Source organism: Nicotiana tabacum, chromosome 17 (assembly GCF_000715075.1).
Source record: "Nicotiana tabacum cultivar K326 chromosome 17, ASM71507v2, whole genome shotgun sequence".
Taxonomy (NCBI): domain Eukaryota; kingdom Viridiplantae; phylum Streptophyta; class Magnoliopsida; order Solanales; family Solanaceae; genus Nicotiana; species Nicotiana tabacum.
The window spans coordinates 107,737,227-107,759,377 of record NC_134096.1 but is presented as its reverse complement, the minus strand read 5'-3'; the positions used below and the strand labels follow the sequence as shown (position 1 = coordinate 107,759,377).

Below are 22,151 nucleotides of genomic sequence, written 5' to 3'. Positions count from 1 at the left end.
ATCAAGAGTCACCATAAAGGAATATAATTCACAATCATACACTTAATTATTTTTTTCTTTTTCAATTCAAGTGGATCTTTCTTTTTCAAAACATTGCACCTTTCTCCTTATTTCAATAGTTCCACTCAAAAGTCAAACCAACCACCCCACACTTCAACTTTTACAAAGTTCATAACGAATTCAAGTGTTGACGAGAGGTAAAAGGTTCAAATAGATAGTCAATTCAAACAAATGGGTAGGGATTGTAATGTTGTTGCCAAATAAACAAGATTACAGGCTCGAAGGGGTTAACTACGATACATAACAATTAGGTGGGTAAAAGCATATAACTGGATCAAAAAAGTAATACCTATATCCCTTCCACGACTGAATAAAACTACTATTTCTCTTTGCAAATACACGGGGCAAGTTCTAGACATCAAATGCAATGCACAGAATAATACAAAACCTCTCACACACATATGTAACATAACTCACTCAACATTGGACTATCAAGACACTCTAGTCAAAATAGTTAAGCAAGGTTAAGATCATACAATTTAAGGTACTTATACAAGTGTCAAAATTTGAGCCTAAGTGTCACAACTAAAATACTCACCATTCTCAAGGTTTAATAAAGTCAAGAGATATTTCCTCCAATTCAAACCATAGCACAAGGTTTCCTACTACTCTACAAAATAAAAACTAACTACACCCAGATCAAACAAAATCCATGGAAAAGAATCACGGTACAAAGAAAATTAAAAGGGACTTGTTACACTACTTAAGAAAAGAATTTGTTTTTGTCTCTTTTCTTCTACTTTAATCCGTCAAGAAACCTGTCGATAATATCCATCGTCGCGAAAAATCAAAAAATATAAATTTTTTATGGTTTTTTAAATTATTTTCTATCTCTAATTACTACAATTACCAAACAAAAATTTAATATACATACATACAAAACATCCCCCACCCCACACTTTAAGTTGTGGCATGTCCCCATGACACACAATTAAAAAGCATAAGGTAAAGGAAACTTTTTTGAATATTTAGTCGGGGTCTGAGTCGAAGTCAGGCTCTATTCTCCGCTCCCGAACTAATACACACATCCATGTAGACAGCCTCTTCTCAGCCTTCTTGGGGTACAACCCACACTTATCTTTCTTGCTCACCGCAGCCTTCTCTTTCGAGCCCTTCACTTTCCATTCAACACTTGCATCTTGTTTTCCTTTTTGCACCCTGTTTTCTCCATCCATCTTAAACGACACAGTTTCCTCACCCACTCTAAGTATGAGTTTTCTCTCGTGTATATCTAGTATCGCTCTGCCCGTTGCTAAGAATGGACTTCCTAGGATAAAAGGGACCTCCTTATTTTCCTCCATATGCACCACTATAAAATCCACATGAAATACAAACTTATCCACCTGAACTAACACATCTTCCACTATCCTCTCGGGTATTAGAGTCATCTGGTCTACCAGTTGCAAAGATTTTGGTGCATACCTTATCTCTCCGACCTCCTTCTCTAGTTTCCTTTAAATAGATTATGGCATTAAATTAATTGAGGCACCAGAATCACATAATGATTTATTAAAATGAATAGTTCCGATAGAGCAAGGTATAGTAAAACTCCCTAGATCTCCACACTTTTGTGGGAGTTTGTTTTGCAATATCGCGCTGCAATGCTCTGTGAGCTTGACCACTGAGGTTTACTCTTCTTTGTAAGGATCTCTATCAAGAATTTGGCTTAAGCAGGCATCTGTGAGAGCACTTATGTGAATGGTAAGTTTACATGAACCTATTTTAGCACATCTAGAAATCTCCCAAGCTGCTTGTCTTGCTTTTCTCTACTTTTCTTTTGAGCAAAAGGTAGAGCAGGCATATACTTGCTCTCCTTAGGTTCCTCCCTTATTGAGTTTTCATCCTTCGTTTTCTTCTCAGCTTTCATCTGGTCTTTCTTGTTCTTATAAACTTCACTTTCCAGCTACTCCCCTCTTTCTGTTTTATGTCTCACATCATTTTGGATTGGGGTGAGACCTTTCAACACTTGCCCACTTCTCAGAGTTACAACATTCACTATTTCTTTAGGATTTCTTTCAGTATCAGTAGGGAGAGTTCCTGGAATCCTCTCAGACAATAGAGTGGCTAGTTACCCAACTTGTCTTTCCAGGTTACGAAGACCAGTGCCTATTTCTTTGATAGCTACTCTATGTTCCTGTATAGATGTGTTATGAGTTTCACGCCAATCATCTGTTTTCAGAATGAATGCCTTCATGAGATCTTCTATGCCAGACCGAATGGGCTGTTGAGGTTGAAATTGCTGCCTCTACTGACTTTGGAATGCTGGAGCTCCTTGTCCCTAGGGCCTAGAGTTATTTTGTTGCCATGCATTAGCGGTACCCCATGTGAAGTCCATGAATAACCGAGGAGCCTCTAACCCATTGCATTAAAATTGTAGTTTCCCACAGCATTTACTTCCTCAGTTAAGTCTTGACAACTCATGAGTAGGGTGTCCTTTTTCACATATATCATAAGTGGTGTGAGGCTCATTTTATATCAAGGCTAAGGTCAGCATTCATAATTCTTTAGCCATAGCATCAAGTTGTACCTGTACAGATGTATTAGCATCAACTTGGTGAACACCAGTTGATATTCTTCTTTCATCACTCTTAGAGGGCCATTGATTAGCATCTTCAGATAACTCATCAAGAATTGTTACTATCTCCTCTAGAGTCTTCTTCATCAAAGGGCCTCCATTTGCATTGCTCAATCTTCTACGCAAGGCTGATGCCAATCCTTCCCAAATATCATGGAATTGCATCCAGAGTTCAATTCCGCTATGTTGACACGTTCTATCTATCTCCTTAAATATGTCCCATGCTTCAAAAACAATTTCGGTCTCTTTCTGACAGAAGTTATGTATTTCTCTTCTAATCTTGCCCGTCTTAGTCGAGGAGAAACATTTATAAAGGAATTTTATAGTCATCTCCTCCCAAGTTCTGACCGATCCACTAGGCAAACTCTGAAGCCACTCCTTAGCGTCATCTTTAAGTGAAAAGGGGAATGCCCTTAAGTACAATACATCTTGTGACACCCCATTTTATTGAATGGTGTTCATAATCTCCTCGAAGTCCATTAGATGTGTGTTTGGATTTTCGTTTGGCTTCCCTCTAAAGAAACAATAATTCTGAAGGGTTTGAAGCAACCATTGCTTCAAGTCAAAATTATTTGCTACAATTGGAGGCGGTCTAACACTGGATAGTCCTTGATTGTAGACCGGTATAGCATAATCACCAAGTGGTATCCCGTTCTTGGAAGCTATATTTCTTAACTGGTCAACAACCAAGGGTTGATGTTGATTAAGTCTGTGACCCCTCTCTTCTTCATAGATATTCTGCGCATCTCTAATAGTTGCTTCCTCAGCATCCCGTGATGCTTTTTCTTGTTGTTGGGTTGCCTTTCTTGCAGCTAAATCTACATTATCATCACCATTTCCGGCCATAGTTTCTTGGGTTGAGGATTGCCTAACATTTTCTAGCTTCTCGGTGAGATCTTTTTCCTTCCTCAGTTGTCGCAGTTTTGTTTCTAACTCTGGCTTGTATGGTAGCACTACTTTCGGATAAGCTCGAGTCATGCACCAATCTTAACCTATAACCTGTGCACAACCAAAGAACACCAAACATAAAAAGAGAAAAAAAAAATCCTGAATTAGAACTACAAACTATTTCAAACACTATTGATTAATAATCCCCAGCAACGATGCCAAAATTTGACGAGCGCAAAACACACACTTAAATTATGCTCGCTAATCAAATATAGTATAGTATAATATCGTATCTATAGGGATTGGAGTTAAACATTATACCCATCGTTTTTAGCTTGATTAATATCCACAATTAGCTAATAATCTAAAGCTACTGACTAATGACTCTCAAGATAGGGAATGAAAAAATACGATTATCGGTGGGATAAGATAAGGGTTGATAGGATAGGTGCAAAAAATTGTTTAGAATCTAACTCTAGACAATTCACTTTTAATGCTCAAGTGAGTATGTGGAATTCACTCAATTATCAGTTAAAATGTTCAGTAAAAACTCCTCTCTCGATTAAGTCTTAACTTTACGAGATGAACCAATTTAAGCACGTGAAGATATGCAAGAATGCATAGTGGATTGGTCTTTTTTATTTAGGAAAACCTCTTTCAATTATTCTTCAAACAAGGTTTACTCAATAATTCAACTAGCCTCTTTCAATTACTAAGAAAAGTTAATGAACTTAACCAACAATATAATGGAAAGATATCATAAGTTATGCCTCTCTCGATTACATGAACAAGTGAATATAGATGCAGAAGTTAAATCATCCAAAAATGCTTCAATACATAAAACTAGAGTTATAATCCACAAACAATCATTAATACACCAAATCCATCAAACCTTAACTTTGGAATGCCAGACTAAATGGGTTATTGACGCTGAAATTGCTGGCTCTGCTGACTTTCGAATGTTGGAGCTCCTTGTCCCTGTGGCGTAGAGTTATTTTGTTGCCATGCATTCGCGGTACCCCCAGGTGAAATCCATGAATAACTGGGGTGCCTCTGACCCAATGCATTAAAATTGTAGTTTCCCACATCATTCACTTCCTCAGTTGAGGCTTGACACTCATCAGTAGGGGGTCCTCTTCCACGTATATCATAAATGGCGTGAGGCTTGTTGTGTATCAAGGCTAAGGTCAGCATTCATATTTCTTTAGCCATCGCATCAAGTTGTACATGTACAAATGTATTAGCATCAACTTGGTGAACACCAGTTGATCTTCTTTCTGCACTCTCAGAGGGCCACCGATTAGCATCTTACGATAACTCATCAAGATTTGTTACTATCTCCTTTAGAGTCTTTTTCATCAAAGGGCCTCCTTTTGCATTGCTCAATGTTCTACGCGAGGCCGGTGTCAATCCTTCCCAAATATCCTGGAGTTGCATCCAGAGTTCAATTCCGCTATGTTGACACGTTCTAACTATCTCCTTAAACCTCTCCCATGCTTCAAAAACAGTTTCAGTCTCTTTCTGACAGAAGTTATGTATTTCTCTTCTAATCTTGCCCATCTTAGCCGAGGAGAAATATTTATCTAGGAATTTTCTAGTCAGCTCCTCCCAAGTTCAGATCGATCCACTAGGAAAACTCTGAAGCTACTCCTTAGTGTCATATTTAAATGAAATGGTGAATGCCCTTAAGTACGATGGATCTTGTGACACCCCATTGTATTGAAAGGTGGTCATAATCTCCTCTAAGTCTATTAGATCTGTGTTTCGATTTTCTTTTAGCTTCCCTCTAAAAACACAACAATTCTGACTCAAAATTGTTTGCTGCAGTTGGAGGTGGTCTAACACTAGATAATCCTTGATTGGAGACCAGTCTAGCATAATCACCAAGTGATCTCCCAGCCCTAGGAGCTATATTTTCGAACTAGTCAACAACCAAGGGTTGCTTCCTCTCTTCTTCGTAGATGGTCTGCACATCTATAATAGTTGCTTCCTCAGCATCCCGTGCTTTTTTTCTTGTTGTTGAGCTGCCTCTCTTGCATCTAAATCTACATTATAATCACCATTTTCGGCCATAGTTTCTTGGGTTGAGGATTGCTTAACCTTTTCTATCTTCTCGGTGAGATCTTTTTCTTTCGTCAGTTGTCACAGTTTATTTTCTAACTCTGGCTTGTATGGTAGCACTTCTTTAGCAGAAGCTTGAGTCATGCACCATTCTTAACCTATAACCTGCGCACAACCAAAGAACACCAAACGTAAAAAGAGAAAAATAAAATAAAATAAAAAAAATTCCCGAATTAGAACTACAAACTATTTCAAACACTATTGATTAATGATCCCCAGCCACGACGCCAAAATTAAACGAGCGCAAAACACACACTTAAATTATGCTAGCTAATCAAATATAGTATAGTATAATATCGTATCCACGTGGATTAGAGTTAAACATTATTCTTGTAGTTTCTAGCTTGATTGATATCCAAGATGATCGATAATTAAGATATCTATGATTAATATCTAAAATTAATTAAGAATATAAAACTATTGATTAATGACTCTCGAGACAGGGAATGAACAAATAAGATTATCAGTGGGAGAAGATTAGAGTTGATAGGATAGGTGCAAAAAATTGTTTTGAATCTAACTCTAGACAATTCACTTCTAATTTTCAAGTGATTCTCTCGAATTCACTCAATTATTAGTTAAAACGTTCAGTAAAAACTCCTCTATCGATTAAGTCTTAACCTTATGAGATGAACAAATTTAAGCACGTGAAGATATGCAAGAATGCATAGTGGATTGGTATTTCGTCTTTAGAAAAACCTCTTTCTATTATTCTTCAATCTAGGTTTAGTCAAAGATTCAACTAGCCTCTTTCAATTACTAAGAAATATTAATGAACTCAACCAACAATATAATGCAAAGATATCACAAGTTATGCCTCTCTCGATTATATGAACAAGTGAATATCGATGCAGCAGTTAAATCATCCAAAAACGCTTCAATTCTTAAAACTAGATTTATAATCCACAAACAATCATCAATACACTATATCCATCAAACCTTAACTTTTGAATTCCAGACTGAAAGGGTTGTTGAGGCTATAATTGCAGCCTCTGCTGACTTTGGAATGCTGGAGCTCTTTGTTCCTGGGGCATAGAGTTATTTTGTAACCATGCATTCGCGGTACCCCCAGGTGAACTCCATAAATAACCGGGGTGCCTATGAACCATAGCATTAAAATTGTATTTTCCCACATCATTCACTTCCTCAGTTGAGGCTTAACACTCATGATTAGGGGGTCCTCTTCCACATATATCATAAGCGGTGTGAGCCTCGTTTTGTATCAAGGCTAAGGACAACATTCATATTTCCTTAGCCATAGCATCAAGTTGTACCTGTACAAATGTATTAGCATCAGTTGGTGAACATCAGTTGATCTTCATCATTCATCGCTCAAAGAGGGCCACAGATTAGTATCTTCAGATACCTCATCAAGAATTGTTACTATCTCCTCTAGAGTCTTCTTCATCAAAGGACCTCCATTTGCATTGCTCAATATTCTACAGGAGGCCGATGTCAATCATTCCCAGATATCTTGGAGTTGCATCCAGAGTTCAATTCCGCTATGTTGACACGTTCTAACTATCTCCTTAAACCTCTCCCATGCTTCAAAAATAGTTCCGGTCTCTTTCTGACAGAAGTTATGTGTTTCTCTTCTAATCTTGCCCTTCTTAGCCGAGGAGAAATATTTATCTAGGAATTTTCTAGTGATCTCCTCCCAAGTTTTGATCGATCCATTGGGCAACTCCGAAGCCACTCCTTGGCATCATATTTAAGTAAAATGGGGAATTCCTTAAGTATGATGCATCTTGTGACACCCCATTGTATTGAAAGGTGTTCATAATCTCCTCTAAGTCCATTAGATGTGTGTTTCGATTTTCGTTTGGCTTCCCTATAAAGACACAATAATTCTGAAGGGTTTGAAGCAACCCTTTCTTCAACTCAAAATTGTTTGCTGCAATTGGAGGTGGTCTAACATTGGATAATCCTTGATTGTAGACCGGTCTAGCATAATCACCAAGTGCTCTCCCATGACTGGGAGCTATTATTCCGAAGTGTTCAACAACCAAGGGTTGATGTTGATTAAGTATGTGACCCCTCTCGTCTTCATAGATGTTTTGCGCATCTCTAATAGTTGTTTCCTCAGCATCCCGTGCTGCTTTTTCTTGTTGTTGGGCTTCTTCTCTTGCGGCTAATTTTACATTATCATCACCATTTTCGGGCATAGTTTATTGGGTTGAGGATTGCCTAACCTTTTCTAGCCTTTCGGTGAGATCTTTTTCCTTCCTTAGTTGTCGCAGTTTTATTTCTTACTCTGGCTTGTATGGTAGCACTACTTTCGCAGAAGCTCGAGTCAAGCACCAATCTTAACCTATAACCTACAGACAACCAAAAAACACCAAACGTAAAAGGAGAAAAATAAAATAAAAAGAAACAAAATTCCTGAATTATCACTACAAACTATTTCAAACACTATTAATTACCAATCCCCAGCAATGACGCCAAAATTAAACGAGCGAAAAACACACACTTAAATTATGCTCGCTAATCAAATATAGTATAGTATAATATCGTATCCACATGGATTGGAGTTAAACATTATTCTCGTAGTTTCTAGCTTGATTTATATCCAAGATGATCAATAATTAAGATGTCTATGATTAATATCTAAAATTAACTAAGAATCTAAATCTACTGACTAATGTCTCTCGAGACAGGGAATGAGCAAATAAGATTATCAGTGGGAGAAGATAAGGGTTGTTAGGATAGGTGCAAGAAATTATTTGGGATCTAACTCTAGACAATTCACTTCTAATTTTAAAGTGAGTCTCTTGAATTCCCTCAATTATTAGTTAAAACATTCAGTAAAAACTCCTCTCTCGATTAAGTCTTAAGCTTACAAGATGAACCAATTTACGCACGTGAAGATATGCAAGAATGCATAGTGGATTGGTCTTTGGTCTTTAGGAAACCCTCTTTCAATTATTCTCCAAACTAGGTTTAGTAAATGATTCAACTAGCCTCTTTCAATTACTAAGAAAAATAAATAAACACAACCAACAATATAATAAAAAGATATCACAAGTTATGCCTCTCTCGATTATATGAACAAGTGAATATAGATGCAGAAGTTAAATCATCCAAAAATTATTCAATACATAACACTAGAGTTTTAATCCACAAACAATCATCAATACACTAAATCCATCAAACCCTAAAGAGATTTACTCCATAGATATGGAGCAACTCATCACAAATATCATTAAAGTATAGGAAAACATAAATTCGATCCAAACTCGGGTCATGACTGAGGAATGAATGATGAAATCCGTGTGCTCATGTTCTTCCAAATTATCCTTAGGTCTAATATGTGTCTAAAGTCCCAAAAATAATATTTTGCCATGCATTTATATCAAGTAGTGTTGGGCAGAGACGAAATCATCTTTTCTCAGCCGAAATAGTATTTTCACTCTGTAAAATTTGTACAAGCGCGCTGCATGGGGCGACGCGCCATGCAGGGCATTAGTGGGGAATCCAGAGAGCTAGTTATGATAGACAACAGATATTTGCACATCCGTGGCATCCCATGCTCCGCGGTAGTGAAGATTTCTCAGAGTACATATTTTTCGTGCGTTTTGACGTCCAAACTTGGTCCTCGACCCCTGAACAGAATACCGGCTGAATCCCTTGGTCTTTTACTTGGACTTCAAAACTCTAAAACACTAGAGTTCATTCTGTAACATTTACATAGCTCGGAATCACTCCTACAAGGCATAACACACACAATAAGTGCTAAATACTATCAATTAAAGCTCAATCATGAATTAAGTACAGTAAATTACAATGCAATAAGAGGCTTAAATACGCAATTATAGCCTACCATCACTACACGTGTAGACAGATGAAGGTGAATGATAAGAACTATCATGTCCATGACCTCGAGTTAGCAGCTATTGTTCACACCTTGAAGGTCTGGCGGCACTATTTCTATGGTGTCCCTTGTGAGATCTACACAGACTACCGGAATCTACAATATCTTTTCAAATAGAATAATCTTAACTTGCGAAAACGATGGTGGTTAGAGTTGCTTAAGGACTATTATATCACCATTCTATATCATCCCGGGAAGGCCAATGTGGTGGCCGATGCCTTGAGTCGCAAGGCGGAGAGTTTTGGCAATTTGTTTGATTGGATGTTTCTGAGCCGTGCCGAGTTTTGGCTTGTGTGGTTTCTAGGTCTTCTCTTTATGATCATATCAGAGAACATCAGTATGACGACCCTCCTATCTGCTTGTCCTCAAGGACACAGTTCAACACGGTGATGCCAATGAGGTCACTATTGGGGATGACTGTGTATTACAGATGTAGGGCAAGATATGTTTTCCAAACGTAGATGGCTTGCATGAGTTGATTCTCCAAGAGGCTCACAGTTCGCGATAATCCATTCATCCGGGTACTGCCGAGACATATCAAGACTTGAGGCGGATGAATAAGGACATGGTGGAATATGTAGCTCGGTGCCTAAGTTGTTAGTAGGTCAAGTATGACAATCAACAACCTGGTGGATTACTTCAGAGGTTAGAGTTTCTAGAGTGGAAATGGGAGCGGATCCCTATGAAATATGTTGTTGGGCTCCCAGAGGCTCGGAGGAAGTTTGATGTAGTATGGGTAGTTGTAGATAGATTGATTGAGTCATCTCATTTCATTCCATTGTGACTACTTATTCTGCAGAGTAGCCGGCTCAGGTTTATATTTGCGAGATTGTAAGGCTTCATGGTGTGCCGGTATCTATCATCTCTGACTGGGGCACACAGTTTACATCGCGGTTCTAGAGAGCCGTTCAGCATGAGTTAGGAACTCAGGTGGAGTTGAGTACATCTTTTCACCCTCAAAAGGACGGATAATCCGAGCGCACTATTCAGATATTGGAATATATGCTTTGTGTGATGGAGTTTGGGGGTTCTTGGGATCAGTTCTTGCCTCTTGAGGAGTTTTCCTACAACAATAATTACCAATCGAGCAATCAGATGGCCTCGTATGAGGCCTTGAATGGTAGGCGGTGCCGGTCTCCGATGGGTTGGTTCGATCCGGGTGAGGCTAGGCTATTGTGTACAAACTTGGTTCAGGATGCTTTGGAAAAAGGTTAAATTGATTCAAGATAGACTTTGCGCAACCTATTCTAGACAGAAATGTTATGTGGATAAGAAAGTTCACGACATTGCATTCATGGTTGGGGAGTGGGTCTTGCTCTTTTCACCACTTCAGGTATGTCTCTTTACTCATTCGAGGATGAACGTTTGTTTTAAGAGGGGATGATGTAACGACTTGGCTAGTTATTTTGAGTGTACTAGCCCTGATCTTCTAATTATTGTCTCCTATGTGTCATATTGTAGTTACGTGACTTACCGTGGTGTTTGGTTTTGGTTTCGATTGAGATTCAGAGTGAAATGGGACACATAGTCCCTAAGTTGGAAGGTTGAGTCGTAGGAGTTGACCGTAATTTGACTTGTGTGAAGATGACTCATAAATGGAGTTTTGACGGTTCCAATAGCTTCGTATGATTATTCTGGTCTTGGGATCGTGTCCAGATATTGATTTGGAGGTCCCTAGGTCGTTTCAGCACGATTTGGCGAAAGATGGAAAATGAAAGATTTCTGGAAAGTTTGATAGGGAGTTGACTTTATTGATATCGGGATTAGATCTCGATTTTAGAAGTTGGAATAGGTCCGTAATATCATTTATGACTTATGCACAAAATTTTGTGTCAATAAGAGTTGTTTTGGTAAGAATCGACGTTGGTTTCGGAATTCGGAAGTTCATAGTTCATAGGCTTGAGTTTGGGTTGCGATTCATAGAATTTGTGTTGTTTAATATGATTTGTGGCCAAGCATAGGTCCGTTATGTGTTTTGGAACTTGTTTTTATATTCGGACGGGGTCCCGGGGGCCCCGAGTGTGAATCTAATGGAAATGAGATCATTTTTTGATTTAGTATTTTAGTGAAGTGTTGTTCTTCCGGTGTCATCGCACCTGCGGAGGGGCTGGCCGCAGGTGCGGTCATTCAAGTGCGCCTTGGTCATCGCTGAAGTAGAGGAGCCAGCCCAGGCCTGGGTTCGCAGGTGTGGACGCCTAAGGGAAGATGCGCTTCCGCAGGCGCGACACGTTTCTCCGCAGAAGAGAAGTTGAGGAGGGGGCTTGGCATAGGACCGCACGTGCGATATCCATCTCCGCAGAAGCGGTCTCGCATGTCCGAATCATGGACTACGGAAGATATACCTCTGGACTTATGTGGAATCCGCACATGCAATTGTTTTTTCGAAGGTGCGGCGTCGCAAAAGCATCACAAGGGTCGCAGATGCGGGGATCGCTGGATAGAAAGGGGAAATTCGAGGGTTTGATTTCATAATTCATTTTGGGACTTTGAAAGCTCGGTTTGAGGCAAAATTTGAGGGAGTTTCAGAGAGGACTTTGGAATAAGGAATTCTAACTTGTTTTTGATTAATTCCCATGAATCTATTGATAATTTTATTATTTAATTAGTATTTTGGAGTTTGAAATTGGGAAAAAATGGTAGAAACTCCTTAGGCTAAATGCTTGAGTTTTGAAAGGCGAAATGAGGTCAGATTTGAATAATTCTTGTATGGTTGGACTCAATATCGATTGGGTGTTCATTTTTTGTAATTTTGGTCGGGTTGCGTGGCGCGAGCCCAGGGTGACGTTTTGGGGTAATTTTTCAATTCTTTGCAAAGATCGTAATTTCATTGTTTAAATTAGTTTCCAATAGTTTTATTTATAGTAAGAAATTATTTTGGCTAGATTCGAGCCGTTCGGAGTTGGAAAATCAAGGGAAAAGCCTTCTAGTTGATTGATTTAGCTTGGTTTGAGATATGTGACTTATCTAACCTTATGTGAGGGAAATTTCCCTTAGGATTTGGTATTGTTGTGATAATTATGATATGTGAAAGTCATGTACACAAGGTGACGAGTGGGTACACGGGCTAAATATAAATGTTTCGATTTTAGTTATGTAGTTCCCTTTCATTCTTTAATTGAGTTGCTTTAACATGTTGTAGTCATCATATTTAGTCTAGTTTCACATGTCTACTTGTTTATCTCTTATTTTCAAATTGACCTACATTTTTAGTTGAATTACTTGCTTTCTTTTATTCCGAATTCATTATTCAACTGTGAATCCTTATTTGAAATTGCTATTCTTGGAATATCTTACCGTTGAGTTTGGTACTGAGTTGCAAAGGCCGTGAATCCTATTGAGGCAGAGTGTAAGTTGTGAAATATCATTTTAATGTGTCACTATACGGTTGTTATTGTTGAGACTTTGTGTATGTTTTGGTTGAGCCGTGAACTCCTTATTGTGAAATTATGTTATTGTTTGGCTTTTCTGGCAAGTTGTGATATTGGGCACTTGAGGTGTGAATTGTGATACATTGTGATATTGATACGCATGCGGTGGTATAAGGTCTGGGTGTTGAAACTAATGCAGTGAGATAAGGTGTGCTTGATACGCATGGCTAATAGGAGAACTACTAAAAGTCATACGGTGTGACAAGGTGGGCTAAACCAAGGGATGCTATTTCGGAAAAAAAATAATTTTCAAAACTAAATGTAAAGGCTCCCGCTGTATTATAAGGAAAGATTATGATTTACTTTTATGATTTGGGACTACTAGGAGGTACCTCAGTAGTGGCCCTTGTTGATCTTTCTCTATTTGCTATATTTGCCTTGGTTGTTTGTTTCCTTAGCTTGTAAATCCTTGTTTCCTTCCATGTTCTATTAACTGCCTTGATTCTGTGTTGTTAAATTTCCATAAACTTCTTATTGTTTCATTTCTATTGTCATTGTCATTATATTATTATATATTTTTTCTTGTTTCATATTATCTCCAGCAGGGCATTGAGATTACCTCGTCACTACTCTACTGAGGTTAGGCTTGACACTTACTGGGTACCGTTGTAGTATACTAATACTATGCTTCTGCAAGTCGCTTTGTGCAGATACAGGTACTTCCTATCAGTCTCGGCATTAGTGAGCTGAGGTTGCCTTGTAGATTTCAAGGTACACATATCCGCGTCCGCGGGCCTCAGAGTCCCCTTCTATCATTTTTTCCCTTATGTCATTATACTATTTTAGACAATGATGTATAAGATTGTTCAGAAACTTTAGTAGAGCTTGTGACTTATACTTCTCTAGGTTTTGGGAGTTGTACATTTTGAGCTACATATTCTATTTATGCAGTTGTTGAAGTTTTGAAATTTTTAGTTTTTATTTCAATTATTTTGCACGTTTTTACGTATACCTAGTCTTAGAGACTAGGTGTCGTCACGACATCCTACATACGGAATTTGGAGACGTGACAAGTTCAAACAAAGTCAGGGGGTCATAGGACCTCCGCAAAGTATAAGTGCATCTGGTAAAGTGGGACAACCCAATAAAGTAATTATGTATTATACCTTTTTTTTTCTTTGGATGCTTGAAAACTAATTTCTTTACTATTTCTCTCATTTGAGAAGAAGAGGTTCAACCAAGGAAGATAAGATTTGTTCTCGATCTTGAACACCAAATCCATCTCCGTTTTGCTACATCCTCAAAATTTGCTTCCCTCATGTTACACAAGATAGATGAAGGCACATCACCCACTACGAGAAATCAGCCTTATTGTGGCAACCAAAGTTGCTACAATATCTCCATTGGTCGCTGCTAAAAGGTATCAGTGACGACATTTGTATTGCCACAAGCACAATCATAACTGAAGGTTATTTGTGGCGACAATTGAAGTTGCCGCTAAATGAACATATTTTGCGGCGACATAGTTGCCACAAAAGGTTGAAAAACACGCTACAAAAAATTATTCTATAAGAACAAATATTAGATGGGTTGCCACTGTATATTCACCTTTAGCAGCGACTAGCATCACCACAAAAATATTTATATTCAGTGGCAAGATTCTGTCGCCACTACAAATTGCTTTTAGTAGCGACAGGTGTCACCACAAAATATTAAACCGTGAAAGACACAATATTTTTCTGTAGCGACCAATTGGTTGGGGGTTCTGGGTCGGGTTGGTTAATTGGTTGGGTTGGGGGTTGTTTGGTTTGGGATCAAAGGTTATTGGGCTGGGATTAGATAGTTTAGGTCCGAAATTAAGGTAAATTTGGGGCCAGATTTTAAATATCTAATATTTAATAAATAAATAATTTATAAAAGTAATTAATAAATATAAAAAATATCATTTATGCACTAAGATGATTAAAAATAATTTCTTAATATTTTAAAAAAATAAAAAGTCATTTTCTGCATAAATAAGGTAATTATACATGCATATGGGCTATTATTGTAAAATGTGCAATTTGGCCCTAAATAATGCAAATGTAATTATGATAAATGCACTGAAAATATTTAAAACCTCATATTAGTATAAATAATAAGTTTAGATGGTTAAATAATTATAAAATAATTTATATGGTAATTATTAGATATTTATATAATAAAATACAGAAATAAATTGATTTAAAGCCTTTAAAAATTATGAAAAAAATAATTATGAAAAATGCTTGTATATGCTTATAAACTAAATGATGATGCATACGTACTATTTTATATATAGATATTTAAAAATATGAGGAAAAAATCGAGTATCAACATGAAGCACTAGATATTTTGGAATATGAAGGCTGCTATAGACTTCCCCTCTTGTGAAGATCCTATTTCATAGCTTGAATGGTGTGTTTTAGTAGATAGTCTTAAGCCTATTCCTAGGTGGAAACTTATCTGCTAGGATAAACCACCTCATGGAGTTGTGAAAATAAATACTGATGGTAGTTTCTTGGCAGAATTACTCATACAAATTTTATAAATTAAAAAAAATCAAATAAACTGAAGGAACAACAATCACACTCAAATCTTCCAAGCAAATTGCAATCATGACAAGTAATCGTGAAAGAAGAGCAAATATTGAAAGAAGAATTATCGAGAAAGAAGAATTGTCCAGAAGGAAGGAAAAAGAAATGCCGAGAAGGAAGAAGAATTGTTAAGAAGGAGCGGAGCAAGTACCTGTTGCATTCTGGTCATGAAACTAGAAAACGGTTCATGAATCCTCTTGTCCACTTCTAGATGGATCCTCTTGCCTACTTCTACATTTGCGTGTTCACGCTCCTCTGCCAACTTCCTTTCAAACTCAATTTTCATATTTCTTCGCAACTCAGTGGCCATTTGTCCATGTTCTTCTTGCAACTTCCGATCTATCTCGGCTTGTATCTCTTGACGCACAATATCCATAGCAGAAGACACACTGGCCTCTATGTTTGCCTAATGAATGTTTTCTTTTTAGGAGGCTTTTTCCGTATCCCTTTCCACGAACATAGCATGTTATCTCACCAAGAATGAAGGATAAAATCTCATCTCTAGTCATGGGATGCTCGATCTCTTCAAATTGTTGCTGAGCGACAACTTCCTGGAGTTGACCCTGCGTTTATGCATAATCATTTACAAAAAACATAATAAAATATTTTAAATGTAACTTACAGAAATATAATAAGTCTTTTTAGATAATTACATGAATTTGTTGTGATTGTTAATTCAACCACACCAATTCTCCTCTATCATCCTTGCATGTATGTTGGATCTCCCAAACTTTATCCGGTGTATCTATTTCTCCAGTAATAGGATTTCTCTGCAATATAGTTCCAGAGAAAAAATATATAAGCAAATGTATAAATATGTAAATAACAAATAAGCATGTGTGATAGTAAGGGACAAAATATATTTTTACTGTAGATTCCTTTACTTCTGCAAAAGACTTTGTAACACAAGTATGCTTAGTTATTTGTTCTTCTCTACTTCTTTTGTTCCGCTCACTTACAACCTGTAAGTCAACAAATTAATAAATCACCATTCAAAGATCTGAATGGTGCCCTTTGTTTGGCAGAATCTTCATGTAATGACCCGGTCGATCATTGTGAGAGTTATAGCCCTGTTTTCCTCATTTCTGCTTTCTTTTGTGCTTTTCAACTATATTATGATATATCGAGCTAGTTGGTTTGGGTACAGAATAGTTTCGGAATGAATTGAGATATTTAGTCTATATAGTAGAAGTTTAAGTTGGAAAAGTCAACCAGACATTCACTTATGTGTAAACGACCTCGGATTTAAATTTTTATGGTCCCTTTAGTTCCGTTAGGTAATTTTATACTTGGGAGCGCATTTAAAATGTGATTTGGAGGCCCGTGGTAGAATTAGGTTTGAATTGGCGAAAGTTAGAATTTTGGCAATTTTGGTCGGTAGTGAAAATTTTGATATCGGGGTCAGAATGGAATTCCGGAAGTTAGAATAGGTTCGCGGTATTATTTTTGACTTGTGTGTAAAAATTGAGGTCATTCGGACGTGGTTTAGCAGGTTTCGGCATCGTTGGTGGAATTTAGAAGTTTAGAAGTCCTTAGTTTATTCGAGTGTAATTTGGTGTTTTGATGTTGTTTTGAGTGATTTGATGATTTGTCTAAGTTTGTATGATATTGTGGGATATGTTGGTATGTTTGGTTGAGGTCCCTAGGGCCTCAGGGTGATTCCGGGTGATTAATGGGACTAGTTTAGAAATTGGAGGATTGCTGAAGTTGAACTCAGCTGTCAAAATCGCACCTGCGAATGTCTCATCGCAGGTGCGAGACCACAGAAGCGAGCGGGAGATCGCAGATGCGATATTGGAGGATCTGGGTAGAAGGCGCAGGTGCGATGAAGTTCCCGTACCCGCGATGGTCGCAGAAGCGGATTATGGGGCGCAGGTGCGTTGTTGAACCGCAGGTGCGAGAAGGTTGTCGCATTTGTACGCCTGTAGGTGCGATACCTAGGGCGCAGATGCGGAGAGGAGGAATTTGGCTGGTATCGCAGAAGCGGAGGGAGATGCGCAGTTGCACTTTCGTAGGTGCGAGATTTGGCCGCAGATGCAGAACCTGGGATCTTAAGTGAGTTTCGCATCTGTGATGGAAATTCCGTAGGTGAGGCATCGCATAAGCGGAAAAAAGGACCACAGGTGCGGTTTCACTGGGCAGAATGTATAAATTGAGGACTTCGTGATTTTTGCTTATTTTCACCATTTATAACTCGGACTTTTGAGCTTTTGGGGTGATATTTGAAGGGGATTCAAGGGTGTTCACAGAGGTAAGTTGCTTGAGCTCTAATACTCGTAGCTATAGTGCTTTCCCGTTGATTTCTAAGCTAATTAATGGGGGTTTGAAGTGAAAATTGGGGGTTAGGGCTTGGAATTTTGGAGAGTATAATTTGAGGATTTGAGGGACCAAATAATGTCGAATTTTGATGAATTTTGTATGGCTAGACTCGTGAGTGAATGGGCTTTTGATTTTTGTGACTTTTGTCATATTTCGAGACGTGGGGCCGGGAGTCGGATTTTGAGTCTAATTTAGTAGGTTTCTTGCGCTTTCCATGCTCTAAAAAGCCTTTGCATAGTGCTAATTACAAAGGCCCGAAACCTATGCTCTCGCAGCCCGCTGCGAACTTCAAATTTATCCTGACAATAAATGTAACATTATATTCAATATCCTAACCACTTAAATAAACCTTGCAACTTAAAGTGAATACAATATTAAAAGTAACTTATTACCTTAACCTTTAATCACATTGCTTCTCCGTGTTTCAGAGCTATTTTTTTCCAATTTCCATCTTGGAGATAGTGCTCCTTATGATCAAACAACAGTAATTAATGATATCTCTTGCCCCAGAACTTACTGCTCTATCAATGTCATCTGGAATCATTATTTTGATTTTGCCACAATACTTAATTTTTACATCTAAACTTTTAGATATATATTTTCCTCTTCCTCTTTTTCTATTGCTGGAAGAAACTGCAATGTAAAATGATACTATTGTTCATTAGTAGCTCCACTCAATCAATAAAAATAATTTTCACAAAACAATAAAAAATAGAAAAACTAACTTGCACCATTTTCAGCCTCTGGAGAGCGATGCACATTTTCTGCTACATTTTGTGACGATTGTGTTTCTAAAGAAGGTATTTGGAGAGAGTTAGTAGATACTCGTCCGGTCTGTAAAGGTCCTTGACTTGGGTTACATGTTGTCCTATCTCTACAGATGCATCAGATACTCGTCCGGTTTGTATGTGTGGCTAAGACGTCGCTCAAAAATTGCCACATCCTTGAATATTTTCACGACCACAACTCGTCACTTTTTCCTCGTCCAGTTTCTTTCATCTCCTGCATCACATAAAACAAAAATAATTGATCAGACTAGAGAAAATATTAATTCACTAATTTTACTTCACCATTGATCCTATTATGAAATTAAAGCTTCAAACATTACAAATTAATTTCATTCAGTCTAATTAGGACAAAAATACAGAGAACTTTTCAAAATAAGATGTAGACATAAAGCTACAAGTATCACAAACTAATTTTATTGTAAATCCAATAAGGACAAACATATAGAGAACTTTAAAAAATGAGACATAGACATAAAGCTTCAAGCATCAGAAGAGAATCAAAAAAGAAATATAAAGGAATTTTAATCAAGATCTGTTAAGAGGCTCTAAACATGGGATACAAAATCTTTGAATGACTAATTCAACCAATTTGATTTATTCAAATTGTTTATGCTTGCTTGGTCAATTCAAGAAAGATGGGGAAGATGATGATCAAAATGGAAACAATTCAAACTGTGCTTCACGAGGAAATTGGTGGCAGGGTATGGCTATTTTTTGCACTTGTATAAAAAGAATATACCTTTGTCTCATTCTCATTCTCTGATGCATGAATGCAGATGAAACACAATTCAGTAACACAAGAACTGTTAAAAGCCAATAGTTGATTAGAAGTGCATTAGGTAAGGGAAGTAAGCTTTGACAGAAACAGATGTACTTGTAGAAACTTTGTACTCTTTTAATTCTTATTATTATGGTTTATCCTCTGCCCAGAGTATTTGGATTGCACAAAAGAAGAACACAATAAAATAGTATACATAGTTGAAAACTAGTAAGACACAAAAATAAGGAAACAGATGCATAGGGCAAGGTTAATCACATAATTAGACTACCTCTCAAGAATCGTTAACAATATAGAAAGACCTCTCGAGAACCACAGGTGCGAGCCACGGATCGCAGGTGCGAAGGAGAGGAGGCTGGTCAGCAACCGTAGGTGCGGATCATTTGGGCGCACCTGCGAAGGCACGGGTGCGAAGTGGGCAACGCAGGAGCAGGCGATGGGCACAGGTGCGGCGCATGAACCGCAGAAGCAGACGCGAATATGCGGGAGCGTTGGGCTAAGTTTGTACCGAACATGTGGTTGAATTTCTGCAGGTGCGGAGCCACAGAGGAGGCTATTGCACCACAGGTACGAGGATTGCTGGGCAGTGAGGTTTTATAAAACGGGGTTTTGGCTCATTTTGCACTTCATTTTGTCCATGGGAGCCGATTTTGGAGCACTTTTCTAGTGCCATCTTCATCAACTATAATGGGGTAACTGATTTCTTCACACTATGAGTTAAATACATGGGTTTTACATGGATTCACGCATGAAAATTGTAGAAATTTGGGATTTTGAAGAAAGAAACTTAGAAATTGATATTTTTGGAATTTGATCACGAATTTGGACATGAAATTGAGAATAAATTATATATTGGAGTTCGTAATTCTTTGGGTAGTGTTTATCTTCGAATATTTTTTGAATCCGAGGGTTGCCTTATCCATATTTCGAGCGGAGTTGGAAATTTATTATAAATTGATTAATTATGAGTACTAGAGTATATTTTGATTGGGTTGCATCTTATTTGACTAGTTTTGGATCGACGGTCATCGGTTTGAGGTGTTAGAGCGACGTTGGAGCCGGTTATGGAACTTCGGAGCGAGGTAAGTCTCCTGTCTAACTATGTGAGGGGGAAACTACCCCTAGTTGTTGTAATTGATATTTTCTACTTGTTGCGGGGGCTACATACGCATGAGATGCTGAGAGTCCGTACGTAGCTATATTCATGTTATTGTCCGGGTAGATTCAGGTTCATGCCATGCTATAGCTGTACTATTCGAGTTGTCTCTTGCCTATTAGGTTCCTTATTACATGTTAAAAGACTAGACTTGTGTAGAGCGGTATACTCGTTATTGTAGAGATCGCATGAACTTTATGACTTGCCACGAAATAATTGTACTCCTCTTAGGAATTTCTTCCGCATTACGCATTCTCATCGAAGGGCTTTCCCCAAAGCTTTCCTAAAACTCACGTGTCCCTTCATGAGTGGGGTCAAGGCCCCATCAAAGCTTTCTTATTCTAATGGGAGTGGGCCGTTTGCCTCGGCAGGATAGATACATCTATGGTTCGTGTTGTTCGACCCTCGGCAGTGTGCACACTTTATGGGATCGAGCCATTCGCCTCGGCATGATTATGTACCACCCTCTCATAGGAGCGGGCCGTTCTCCTCGACAATATATATAATAGATATATCTATGGTTATATACTAGATTATGATGGGATCGAGATATACGCCTCGGCATTTCTATAAAAACTCCTTCTACCGAATCGTGCATATTAATTGTACAAAGGGCCAGTGTATTTGGGAGTTTTCCTGATTTGAAATATGGCGACCCATCTGGTGAGGTCCTTTCCTGATTTGAATTATGGCGACCCATCTGGTAGGTCCATTATATATATATGTACATCGGGGGAGGAGGTGACTGCTAATCGAGAGTTGAGTTTATTGTTGAGAGGAAGATTGTACCACATATTTATATTTGTTTAATTCGCGTATTTATTCTTTCCCATATCTGTTTTACTTCTTACTGTATTGGCCTTATTAGACCACTAGTAAGCGTTGATGTCGATCCCTCGTCACTACTTCTCTGGGGTTAGGCTAGATATTTACTGGGTACACGTTGTTTACGTACTCATGCTACATTTGCTACACATTTTTGTGCAGGTACATATGTGACTAGTGGCCTTGAGAGAGCAGAGGCATGTATGCATATGGGGACTTACATGAGCTACATTCCACATTACGACCGCAGCTGGCAGAGTCTCCTTCAGAGTATTTATATTTCTTCTGCCCAAATTTGTCTTTCGGACAGATGCTATATTTTATTTTACATTACTAGTTGATACTCATGCACTTGTGGCACCGGGTTTTGGGATGATTATGGGTTGTTCTGTATTGAATTTGTTAAAAGTATTATTATTTACTCTGTAAATTTCTATTCTTTACTATTTAAATTGAAGGAAAAATATGATATAAAAAATAATAAAATAAGAACCCAATTAAGTAATTATTGTTGGCTTGCCTGACAGTGGTATCCGGCGCCATCACGACCTTTATGAATTTTGGGTCGTGACAACATGGTATCAGAGCACTAGGTTCACTTAGATCTCACGAGTCATGAGCGAGTCTAGTAGAGTCTTGCGGATCGGTACATAGACGTCTGTACTTATCTTCGAGAGGCTACAAGGCTATTAGGAGCACTTCCCTTCTTGATTCCTCATCGTGCGAATTGATTCTTTTGAGTCTTGTACCTTCATTTCTTTCCTATTCAATCTTAACCAACGTGAAG

At 38.1% G+C, this 22,151-nt stretch overlaps 1 non-coding gene across 1 annotated transcript; it reads left to right on the top strand.

The window, feature by feature from the left end:
* The first annotated feature begins 4,970 nt into the window (after positions 1-4,970).
* On the top strand, positions 4,971-5,077 carry LOC142172202 (small nucleolar RNA R71). Its single transcript, XR_012701578.1, has one exon. It is a non-coding gene; the product is annotated as a small nucleolar RNA R71 (small nucleolar RNA).
* The last annotated feature ends 17,074 nt before the right edge of the window (positions 5,078-22,151 follow it).